Source organism: Cryptomeria japonica, chromosome 9 (genome assembly GCF_030272615.1).
Source record: "Cryptomeria japonica chromosome 9, Sugi_1.0, whole genome shotgun sequence".
Classification (NCBI taxonomy): domain Eukaryota; kingdom Viridiplantae; phylum Streptophyta; class Pinopsida; order Cupressales; family Cupressaceae; genus Cryptomeria; species Cryptomeria japonica.
In genome coordinates this window covers 494,095,509-494,109,200 of record NC_081413.1, presented here as the reverse complement: position 1 = coordinate 494,109,200, position 13,692 = coordinate 494,095,509, and the positions used below count along the sequence as shown (strand labels likewise).

General features: G+C 30.2%; 1 long non-coding RNA gene across 1 annotated transcript; it reads right to left on the bottom strand.

The window, feature by feature from the left end:
- Positions 1 to 261: 261 nt before the first annotated feature.
- LOC131079701 (uncharacterized) lies at positions 262 to 12,350 on the bottom strand. Its single transcript, XR_009114019.2, has 3 exons — positions 12,184 to 12,350; positions 11,028 to 11,132; positions 262 to 372 (listed from the first exon to the last, which is right to left on the bottom strand). It is a non-coding gene; the product is annotated as an uncharacterized LOC131079701 (long non-coding RNA).
- Positions 12,351 to 13,692: the final 1,342 nt, after the last annotated feature.

Sequence of the window (13,692 nt, the reverse complement as noted above, 5' to 3'; positions counted from 1 at the left end):
AGGACATAGGAACGCCAAAAGGACACTAGCGCACCTAGAGGACTATTTTTTGATGTGTGTGTGTGTGTGTGTGTGTGTACAAAATATATATTGATTTATATAAAAGTTAGATTTATAGTTGACATCCTTATTAGAAGCAAAGAATACTATTTTTTTTCTCAACAAAAGTATTGTGAGTCAAATGTACAATGACCTTAATAAAAAATTTGCTTTAAAATTGATGTAACTAAGTTCCAAGGGAAAATGTTTACTTACTTTTTTGAGTTGAAGATTTTGAGAGGACATATTAAGATTTTGTGATGCTTGTTGAAGCATAGAGATCAATTGCTTCACTATCATTGGAATTATTTGTGAATTTCGTCTCTTATTTTTCTGTGCATCCATAGATTTGCAATTGTATTTTAGAAAAAATATTTAAACGCAAGCTAAAAAATTACTAAAGAAAAAACATGATATTTTTAAAAAATGTAATATTTATTTTTACATACAAATTTTTAATCAGAAATAATATTCATTTTATTTTTTTAATAATAAATAATTATATACATATTTTTAGTATAATTTTATAATTTATATTAATTATAAATTTGTATGTAAAAATAAATATTAATTATATACATATTTTTTAATATAATTTTATATTTAAATATAAATTTATCAAATAATAAGTAAAGATCTATGAGTCATTTTATTAACAGGATAGTACATAGATTTGTACTTCTTTTAATTTTATTTTAGTTTAAACATAAATTTATGAAATACTAAAAAAGAACCTAGGAATTTTTTTCACAGGTGATTCCATAATAAAACAAAACAAATTCAGAACAAGCCCTAACATACATTTGTTGTCACTTTCATACATATTTTTAATTTAAGGATTCATGAAATAAAAAAGGGAATCAATAGAAGTAACACTGTTAAACAGCTGTCTGCAAGAATTGGTTGGTTTTCACGAACTTTTCTGTTTGAAAACTAAATGATAACATGATAAAGAGGAATTCATAATAACATTTTTTAACAGGCGATTACAGCAAATTTGCAGTTATTTTTAACAGATGTTTCTCATGAAACAAATACATGACTGATGACATAATAGAAAAAATTCAGGATATGGACAAGTAGCCGGTAAATTTCGTTTTAGTTTCTTAAATAATTGCAACTTAAATACAAATATAAACCGATAATATACATTTGCTTTTATATTTTACAGACAAAGCACAATTTGGGAAATAATAAAGAGAAATCTTTAGTAACAACTTTTTAAAAATCATTACACGAAACAATTTAGAGGATTACAACATTTTTACAAGTGATTAAATATAATTTTTTTATTGGATGCCAGAGGAATTATAAATAGAGGTAAGAGTATTACAAAATGAGAATATATTTATTTAGGGCTTAGTGATTTCTTCATCACATTATATAGATAAGAAAATGTCTATTGTTTTCTATTATTTGTTGTTTAGATTCAAATTTAATTTTGTTTTTCAAAGAATGTTCTATTTTTTACTTTTTTTATTTTGAAACATAGTATACTAAAGTATATTGAATTATAAACATAATATTATAATATTAATAAAATTTAATATATTATTATTATATTATATTAATATTAAATTCTAATAATATTTTTAATTCTAACATTAACATTAATTTTAATTATATAATACATAATCTTACCTTAACTTTATTAAACATTTATAATCTTAACCTTTACTCTAATTTTAAAATTAAAACTAATTCTAACAATAAAACTAAATATAATGTTGACACTAATTTGCATTCTAGCAACAATAATTCTAATTCTAACTCTAGCTCTACATTCTAACCTTAAATTCATGTCTATTTTTCTAACTCTAGCTCTAAATTCTAACCCTAACTTCATGTCTATTTCAAACTCAAGCACTAACTATAACCCTGACCCTAACACTAATTATAACCATATAAACCTATATTAAATTCTAATAGTATACCTAAATTTAACATTGACTCTAACACAAGCATTAATTCTACCTCTACCCCTAATATTAACACTAATTTGATGATTAAATAAGGGTTAGGGTTTGGGTACATAAAGGGTTAGAGATAGAACTATAGTTACTCTAAGACAAATATAATGTTTCTAAATTATATTTGCATAGAGTGATAGAACATACCATTTTTTTCTTTTTTGTTAAGATAATGTTGCAAGAATCTTAGTTATCAATTTAGAAAGATAAAAACAAGCTTGTATGTTTCTAAATTGTAAACATAAAATTTAATTTTTCTAAATTTAAAAAATCAAAATCACATATTTAAACAAATAATTTTAGTCATCAAAATATAATGTTTCCATATTGAAAAAATCAAATTTATACACACATGTGATTTTTCAAGATCAAAAATAATTTTTATGTTTCTAAATTTTAGTAATAAAAATATAATGTTTCTCTATTGAAAAAATCAAATTTATACATACATGTGATTTTTCTATTTATCTCTTAATTGTGTTATAAAGATTATATATATATATATATATATATATATATATATATATATATATATATATATATATATATATATATATATACATATATATATATATACATATATATATATATACACATATATATATATATACATATATATATATATATACATATATATATATATATACATATATATATATATATATATGTATATATATATATATATATATATGTATATATATATATATATATATATGTATATATTTTAACCATAATTAGATCTATTAAAATAGTTTTTAAAATATAAAAATCTAAAATAATTATAATGTATAATATACACTTAATAATTTTTTTAAATTATTAAATGTTTATAACTATTTCTCAAATGTTAAACCCTTAAATAAGATTGTGGTTTAATTACAATTAGGGTTAGGGTTGTATTAGGGACAACGTTAAGGTTGTATTGGGTTAGCATTTAATTTTTATAAGAGTAGAGTTAGAATAAAACAAGTAATCTTAATCAAAAGAAAGTTTAAACAAGTTTAATCTTTGTGTTAATAAGATTATTTTAATTAAAAATAAGTTTAATCTATTTTAAAATGCCTTTATTTTATTACAACAAAATTTAAAGGTATTAATCTCATAAAAATATTTAAATAATGAAAACCAATTCATAAGAAAAATACATAATAATGAAAGATTTTTTTAATATTTTATAATAAAATGATAATAATTTTTATGAATGCATTATCCTAGAATAGCAACTGAAACATAACCATAACTCTGAATATTCATTATCCTTGACAATAAAACCTAACCATAACCCTAAAAACTTAACCCTAAATATAATGCAAAACATATTGCTAACCCTAACTCTATCCCTAACAATGATGTATACCCTAGCCCTAAACATAATCCTAACCCTAACTTTAAATTCTAACCCTAAACCCTAGCCCTAGCCCTAACCTTAACACTAATACTAAACATGAATTAAACCTAACCCTGGCCATAACCATAGTCCTAATCCTAACCATAATCCTAACCAAAAACATAAACCTTAATCATAAAAATAATCATAATCCTAACCCTAATCCTAACATTAATTGAGCCATAACGCTAACGATAATCCTTATATAGATTAACCTAATTAAACCTTAACTTTGACCTTAATATCAAGCTTTATTATATAATCCTAACCTTCACACCATGCTTTATCCTTAAACCCTAACCCTATTTGAATACTATTATAGCTTGCATATAAAAAAAATGAGATTTAAGTGCGTTAAATGTTTTTTAAATTTATAGTTATCTCACTTTTACAGATGTGTTTTAAGTATATTATATGAATTCAAATAAAAGACCATCAAAGATGGAGTTATAGACAAGGAAGGATTGAATAGATATTAATAATGCACAAAATAAATGGTACTAAAATAATATTATTCTTTTGATAAGTGTAGAAATCAAATCATTGATGGTGTTTTTAGTAGATTATTATCTATTTTATGTTATCAAGATTTTATTTCATATATTTAATATAAATTAATTGTAAATCATATTAATAATGGTTCCAATTGAATCTATGTATACAATTTGCTAATTTGAATATTGTAAAGTTGGACATTTTCTTGGTGGTCAATTTTCTTGTCAATAAATATGTCTATCTCATATAGATTAACAATAGAAAATCAATGCCAATTAATATTTTTCAATGCATTCAAAATTTTCTCTCATAAGAGATCCAAATGAATTATACAATGCTTATAAATTTTACCACTTGTGTAGTACCAAGGATAGATAGAAAGGTTGATTAAGATTCTTTCATGATTTTAGGACTTTAAGTTCATTTTTGTGAAAAGTTTGATTGATGAGAACTTACCAATTGCTTAGAAGTTTTGAGCTCAATCTATGTAATTACCACCATCTTAGTCATGGATATGCACATGTAACTTATTTTGAATATTTCATGAAATTTATATAAATTATAGTATATACTATTTTGTAAAATTTCATGTTTTTGGGTTTAAAAATGAAAATTTGTTTTAATAGATTTATTATAATTTTAAATTTATTTTTGGTTTTGTATTTTCTTGAACTATTATATCCATTTCAAATTAATTAAAATGCATTGTAAATTTACAAATATGTGACTCACTAAACCCGAGGTTCTATCTTTAATACCAAGGTTCTATCCCTATCACAAAACTTGAATCTAATTCTAATCCTAATGATGATCCAAACCCTAACCCTTCTCAAACCCTAACCATAACCTTAATCATAATTATTATTCTCCTAATCTAAATATAAATGAATCCAAGCATTATAGCACAATAGTAACCCTAATTCTAGCCTAACCATGACCCTAAGTAAATGTAACCATAACCCTAACTATGCTTGAATAATAATTCTAATTAAGTTATAACTTGAGCTATATTTAAACCCTAAAACTAACTACAATCTTAACCATAACCTTAAACCCTAACAATAATACTTAGTCTTAACCCTAAAACCTAATCCTAACCATAACCCTAACCCAAACCCTAACCCTAACCAAAACCAAAAACCTATCCTTAATCCTAAGAGTAAATCCTATCCATAATCCTAATCCTAACCCTAAACCCTAACTCAAACCATTACCCTAACCCTAACAATAATACTTAGTCTTAACCCTAAACCTAATCCTAACCATAACCCTAACAACATGCTTTATCCTTGAATCTTAACCCTTCCTGAGTCATAACACTAACTATAACCGTAATTGAGTTGTAATGCTAACCCTAATCCTAATTAAACCCTATCCCTAACCCTAATACTGATTCTAATTGAACCTGAACCTGAACCCTTACCCCAAGCATTATCCTATAATAATAACTATAATTGTTAACTAAAACCAATTATAACGATTATTTTATCTATAATACTATAACTCTCTCTAATCTAGACCCTAACCCTAACAACCCTAATCCTGACCCAAACCCTAACTCTCATAGCTATCATCATAGACTATCTTTCTATGCAATCTTAACCCTAATCCTAATTATAATTCTAGACCTAGCCCTAACCCTAATCATAATTTTAATTATAATCTTTAAACTTTACCCTAACTATGATCACTAAGACTAACCCCAACACTAACCCTAACTCTAACCATGATCCTACACAAAAACCAAAACTTGATGCTAACCCTAACCATGATATACATCCTAACCCTTATCATATTCCTAACCCTAACCATGATATAAACCTTGCCCTGACCATAATACTTACCTTAACCCTAATCCAAAACATAACCATAAACTGAATCCTAATCCTAACCATAACACTAACCTTAACCCTAATGCTAACCATAACCATAATACTCGCAATTAAATAAAGGTTTATATTATCATTAAATAAAGTTTAATATATCTTAAATTTTAGTATTTACTTTGATCTTGCAACACATATATATTATATAAAATAGTCTAAATAGATATTTAAAATTTCATATATCTCTACGTAATAATATAATAATATTGTAATATAATTTATTTTCGAACAAACAAACAGAAAATAATAATAATAATAATAATAATAATAATAATAATAATTGCAATAATAATATTACATATCATTGCAACAAACATTAATAATATAATATTATATAGTTCTATTTTGAATTTTTTTATTGTTTCCCATGTTGCATCGTGTCTGCTACTAGCTTACATATATTTTCTTATCGAGGCGCCTATTTTTATCATGTACCTAAACTCTAATAGGAGCCTCGATAATGATATATTTCAACGTATTATATATATATTTGATTAAAATCAAATATATGTAAGCTAGTATATTTTACAGACAAAGCACAATTTGGAAAATAATAAAGAGAAATCTTTAGTAACAACTTTTTAAAAATCATTACACGAAACAATTTAGAGGATTACAACATTTTTACAAATGATTAAATATATTTTTTTTGATTGGTAAACAGTCATGCCAGAGGAAATTAGATTAAGATTAAAACGCAGGCTCTCCAAATAAACTAGATTCTTCTACTGAAGAAGAATCACCAAGGGTGTTCATCGGAGATATAGAAAAGGAGGCTACCTTCCAACTTCAAAAATCTAAGATTTTAACCAAAACACTTTTTACTGAAAAGTTCAACCATATCTACAAACTATTAATTACAGTATTTGAGATTAAAAAGCAAAAAATGTATATGTTCTTCATGGAATTCACTCAGCCCTAGGCTGAGTCATCAGCACGAGCGCGTCCCCTACCTCTCGGACAGCCACGACCCCTGCTTGGTACAGCCAGACACCCTTAACCACAACCCCTTTGTGGCGCATTCCTATTGCCAGCAGCAACCCGCCCATTGCATTCTAGATTTGGCGGAAGAAGACCGTTCAATCTGGCAAAATCTAAAAATTCATCTTCCCTCTTTGCATTTTCTGGTTCATCTCCAACAGCCTCCAATAAAGGAATCTGACCACCATTGCCGCAAATGCCCTATGACGCCTTAAAGCAGGGCCCTTAAGATCCAATAGGAAGGGGAAGTAGTTAATGGTTTCTCCCAGAAAAGAAAATTAGATCAAATCTCCAGGGTGAGGCATTCCAGTGCCAATAATAGCTCGATTGAGAACAATATCCAACCCCTCCAAACATCTTGCTCAAATAATTGTATCGTTAATGCCAACACCTTATGCTTTGAAACCTGGTTGTCAAGGAGGGACGCTACAAATCTTGATGAAATGTTGGAGTTGTCCCGCGGATACTCTTTCCTACTCAGGTGACCATAGCCAAAAATAAGCTTAACCACCAAGATTATCGATGGCTCCAAGATTCGAAGAAGCCTTTTGAGCCTTAAATCCGTAATCTCTCTGAATGAAACTTGGTGGCTTTTGCAGGAGAGAGATATAGGAGTATCCGCCCCAAAAAAAAGAAATTGGCTCTGGATATGCTCTAATAATAAACCGAAGGGAGCTTCTTCCATTTTTGTCACAGAAACCCAATTGACAAATTCTCTCTGCAACTAGAAAAGTAGAAGCGTAAAACTTCTAGAGAAGACAAAATGACAACTCGAAGACAAGACAAAGAGTAAAGGAACTTCCCAACATTCTCGCACTGTCCAATAATCATTAATGCGAATTGCCTGAAGTTAATAAGCCCAGTGGAAAAGGTAGTGGAAAAACCTGCTTCCAACAATTAGGAATTAATTAATCAGTCCTTAGAAAGTTGCCAACAAGGCAGCACAACTCTCCACCTTCTTATGACGACATCCTTTCCTCCTTTTTGAAAAGATTTGACGGATTTGCTGATCTCATCAATACTTCCTAAATCACACCTTTTTATCACTTAAAATTACTTATTAGAAAACACCTATTTTTTGTGGTCAAGCGACAAGTCTAAAATGGATATGACTAGGCAGAGATCATCTTGGCATCCAGCTCAGCAGCCTCCACGCTAACCACAATTATCTAATCTGAGTTAACGGATACAAAGCGAAAGGGCCCCACAGAAACCAACTCAGCATTTCCAATACGAACCTTGCTTTGGCGGGAAATAGATTTGATTTAAAAATGAAGATCGTTGAAGATTTAACGGAACTCTTCATTCAAATTCAAACATAGAGCCCTACAAGAGAAAACCTCGCGAGCCTCAATGGATACTTGAGGTTTAAATATGGGCTATATCTTTCTATGATCTTCCCTTTTCCTTAGAACAGATCAATTAAATATTGAATTCAGTTGTCCATCAATTAGGAGCAGTTCCATCCGATGCCAACTTGGAAAGGGCATATTCTTCTATGTTTTCTTCTCTATATATGTGCTTGCAAGTATAGTTGTCAAAAGTGGATAGGATCGCTAGAATTTTATCCAACAATGCTTGCAGCTTCTAGATGGAGGAGTGAGAGGTTTTGATTGCATTAATAGCAATGGTTGAATCCCCTTCAATTGCTAAGTTTTTTATGCCTCTATTGGAACACTCTGAAAGGCCAAGCAAAAGAGCCTTGAATTCTGCAACATTGTTTGTGTCTGAAGGAGTAGGCACAACCATCTTTCCTTTAACTACACCTCTATGGTCTCTTACCAAACAACCAACTCCAAAGGCACCGAGGTTTCCTTTTGACGCCCCATCAAAATTCAATTTGAGCCAGCCAAATTGAGGTGGAGTCCAAACTGCACTTCCTCTGTCACTGCTCTTCTTACCTAAACAAGGGAGAATTTTTATTCCATTCCATGTGAACCTCATTTTGTCATCCCAGGACATGAAATCCTTCTCCAAGTTTGAAAAGAGAGCTAGTCTACTATTAATGTTCTCAACAATGGCAGCTTCCAAGGAAGACAAGACTAACTCAACACTTCTAGCTTTGTCATCAAACAGTCTCCTATTCCGCTCCTTCCAAAACTCCCAAACTATACAAGAGGGATAAATTTCCCACACGGAGCTCAAAATGCCATCTTTCAATCTAATTGGCCAACTTTGGAAAAGGGAAACAATGTTGTTTGGAAGGGCAGTTATCTAGCTGAGTTTAGCAGATAACCACCTCCAGCATTTTGCAGAAAAAGGACAATTTCGAAGGAGATGATCAACAGATCCCTCCTAGGCTTTACAAAGAATGCACTTAGATTGGCCCTCGAAACCCATCTTCTTGAATCTCGCTGCTATAAGGATCTTCTTCTTAACTGTCAGCCATGCAAAAATGTCAGCCTTGGGAATAATTTTGCTATTCTAAAAAAACTTTTGGGGCATACTCCGATCCTCTGAATCCTCTTGATTTGCAAGGACATTATATCCTACCTTGGCAGAATATTGACCTGATTTAGGAGGAGTCCAAATCAGGGAATCTGTCCCATTTCTAAAGACCATTTGTCTATCCTTAATTAACTCAAAAAGATGGTTTAATTCATTAGAGGGGAGAGGGAGGCCTTCCAATTTCTTCCAACTCCAGCCTAGAAAAGAGTTTTCCATCGAAAAATCAACATAATCTCTGATATGCATCCCTAATGATGTCTTAGCCACTATCTTGTTGTTGGTACAGAAATTAAGCTATATATACTCGGAAACTCTCCCCATGAGTCTTCCCAAAAGAGACATGAGGAGCCATCACAGACGTCCCAAGAAACAAAATTTTCTATAAGATTCTTGCATTTGATAATAAAATTCCAAGTTCGAGACCCTTTTGGATGGTTAGAAGCCCTCAAAAGGTTGATAGATTCTCCTGCTGCTACATATTTGGTAAGCATCATTCTTACCCATCTCGCATTAAGATCAATGAGCATTTTCCAGACTAATTTAACACCCAAAGCCTTATTCTGGATCTAAAGATTATGCACTCCCAAACCCCCTGAAGATTTTGGCTTGCAAATCTTTTCCCAAGCAATTAGGGCAATCATATGATTTTCATTTGTATTCTGCCAAAAGAAGTTTCTCATCTCTTGTATGATAAACAAGTTCATACCCATAGAGAGAGCTAGGAGGGACATGAGATAGATAGGGAGAGCTGAGATAACTGCTTGAAGCATGATCGATCTGCTCACCCAGGAAAGCCACTTCCCTTTCCATGAATTGGCTTTCAGATCCATTTTTAACTTAAGAGGATCCCACAACTTCGAAATCCTCAATCCCATGTCTATAGGAATCCCCAAATAATTGCAAGGAAGAGAACCCTTTTTGCAGTTAAATATTCTTAAAATCCCATTTTCCATGGATGTTGATGTGGAGAAGAAGTAAATTTCTGATTTTTCCTTATTAATTACTTGACCTAAAGCCTTGCCATAAGAAACCAAAAGCTCCTGAAACTGGGCTGCTTCCTTGGGATTTGATGTTCCGAGCAAAAGATTATCATCAACAAATTGCTGATGCGTGGCAACAAAGTTGGTAGTAATCTTAATTCCTTCCAAATTCTTACTAGCATGCTTTGATTTTATAGCTTCTGCCATTATAATAAAGAGAAAGGGGGAGATTGGATCCCCTTGATGGATACCCTTTGAGGATGAGAAGAAGCTCTCCGGCTTGCCATTAACGAGAATAGAGAATCTAGAAGTGAATATACATTCATAGACCCAATTAATCCATTACCTACTAAATCCAAAAGCCTGCATGATTTTGCATAAAAAGCACCAATCCACAATGTCATAGGCTTTGGATATGTCTAATTTCACTATCATATTTGCTTGTATATTTTGCAATCTTTAGTTCTTAGACTGAAATTCACAAATACAAAGAGGAATCCATCATGACAGGCTCTGGAATCTGATCTAGTTTGTTTGCATACATTTACTTTCATTTTTTAAACAAGTGTTAGTATTAAAAAATGAGAAAAAAAAATAAAAAATCCTATTAATATACGAAAAAAACAGTGGACTCTATATGTAAACTCGAATTTTCGAAAACGAACACACAGGATTTCAAATGTACACTCGAATTTGAAGATAGACAGGATTTAATATGTAGACACACATTTTTGGAAAAGCACATATACTTTTGTAAATAAACACAAAATTTCGGAAAGCCACAAAGGAATTCTCACATAAAACAGAAATTTTGAAATAGAAGAGGGGGTTTCGTATGTACTTGAAGCGAAGGGTCGACTTGTTCTCCAATGCCACTCTGTACTGCAGTCTTATAGGCTCCACCGTCTTCCATGGCGAAAATATTCTCAGCATTAAACGTTTTCACCTGAAATTAACATTATAACGATGAATAAACCACATTATTTTTTTCTCTGAAGGATAATTTATGCCAGAATCTTGCCAAATTACTTAACACGTTGAAGCACCTTAGAATTTGAAAATAATATTAAAAAAAATCGATGTTAACTTTTCAAATAATTAGAACTGAAACAATTTCTTGAGAAACAAGAAAAACTCTCAGCAGGTACCTCTACAAAATAACACAATGATAGCTGGTTTGCGGAACCCCACCATTAAATTGTAAACGCGACGAATATACTTAGAATTATCTCTTGAAAATCGGTTTACACAGAAAATATATATATTGTAGTCAAATTTTTCAGAAATTTGCATTAAAGCCACATTTATGCCATAGATCTTCTCAAACTTAAGCTAGAGAATTTATGCGTGTTAGTATATAAAGAAATTGCAAGCCAAAACAAATCATTTGTGTATAAATACTGCATTTATGCCTGAAGAATCAAAAGATATCTACAGTTAATTCTACAAACAACGGCTATTATGAAAATTGCAGAATCCAGAAGTTAATCTTTAAACACGGTGCTGAAATACTTAAATCTCTCGGTAAAGGTGAAAAAATAAAGAATCTTGTCGGACTTTTCAAACTTGCCTGAAAATATTAATATGCCGGCAATTTATTAAAATTAAGTCAAAATCAATTCCGTGCTTCAGAACCTAAGGAAATCGCGAGCCTAAATTTTACATAAATATAAACTTGGGGCAATTTCTCGAGAAACGATATAAATTACCAATTATATCTAAAAACAACGACAATTGTGAAAATTTGCAGAATCCAGCCGCTAATTTTAAAACGCAAAGCTGAAACGCTTTTGTTTATACACCCGAAAAGAACTGTAATGCAGAAAATATATATAATCTCGTCAAAATTTTGAAAAATTTGCACTAAAAGTAAAAGTATGACATGGATCTTGTAAAATAACACCAGACGAATTTGTACTATAAAATTTACAGAAATAGACGACGAAGATTCATATTACTATGAATATTGAATGAAACAGTAAAAATCTATAAATTACCTTTGCAGAAAATGATGATTGGGAAATTTGGCAAAATCCAGCCGTCAAGCTTCAACTGCGATGATAAAAAGCTGTAAAATATCAATGGAAATTACAGCCGTAATATGCGGAATTCAGACACAAATCATTTGCTTAAATTTATACTCAAAATTTGTAGAATTTAAACAGTAGCATATGTAAGGGTAGAATTATGTTAAACCTGCCAAAACTTTCGGATTGGCTATCCTTTATTAATTTAAACTATAAATGACAACTTATAAACTAATCCTAAGATTCTATTTCTCTATTTTTTATTCAAATGTGTTCTATTTAAAAAAAATCTAAATTAAGGCATAACAAAATTATTGAGTAGCTTTCATGAAAAGAATTTAAAATATGAAAAAAGAATTTAGAAGTTACTTTGTAGAAAATAAATGCAAATAAGAGAGAAGTGATTTAGTTTGTTTGGTGTTTTATTGTTGAATTAGGGGGAGGATTTTCTAGTTTTTGTGTTAGGAAGATGCGTCTATGTATAGTCTTGTTCGATTTTGTATGGGGATATTTATATAATTATAGTCATGTTTTGTAATCATTGTCATTTTATATTTGTGGGAATGTATTCTATAATCTAGGAATTTGTATAGGTTGTAATGAAAGCTTGATATATAGACGGGTGGTGTAATAATTACATTTGGAGGTTTGTTTCAAGAAGGTTGATCAATAACCTTTCTTGAATGAAAGTCAAACCCTACATAGATTCAACAAGATCAAAGAAATAAATGTCTTGGGAAATGTGTAAAAGTGTAAAAACCATCTGAAAAGTGAGTACAACTTTCAAAATATATTGATGGCTTCTACTACATGCTTCATAATGTCTATTAATATCAATTATTGCTACAAACTATTATATTTTATGACTGTGCTTGTGTAATTGTGGGTTGCTACATATTCAACTAGATAATTTTGTAAGTAATAAAAATAATATAACTATTTTTGGTCATCTGGATGTGGTAGAGTATAGATGTATGCAAAGTTAAATAAAAATTTAAGACATTAATACACAAAAAATGGCTTTTGAATGTTGAAGATTTAATATAGTTAATGCATCAAATATTAAAAGGGACACCATCATGCTTATTAATCATATGTGCTAAAAATGGATGTTAAATAAAAAAGAAGAGTGCAAAGTAGACACTTTTCATCTCTACATTTTTTTGCCACTTTAGCACGTGTAAACTACAATGGATAAAGTATGCCAAAGTAAAAAGCAATTCTTAAAAAGTTGTTAGACCTAACTGACATGATAGATAAAGTTAATTTGATCCTTTTCACATGGAAGGGACTCATGGAGATGTACAACTAAGGTTCCCTTTATAAAACCCTACAAAAATAGGCTGAACAAAGTTAGGGGATTATATTGTGGCAACAATCATGGTGAATCGTCTCTGCTCTGCAACTTCCCGCTCAAACTTGTTCAGATTTCAAACCTCTTGATCCTTGCACACAGAGCTTGTGGAGGGTGGGGTCCAT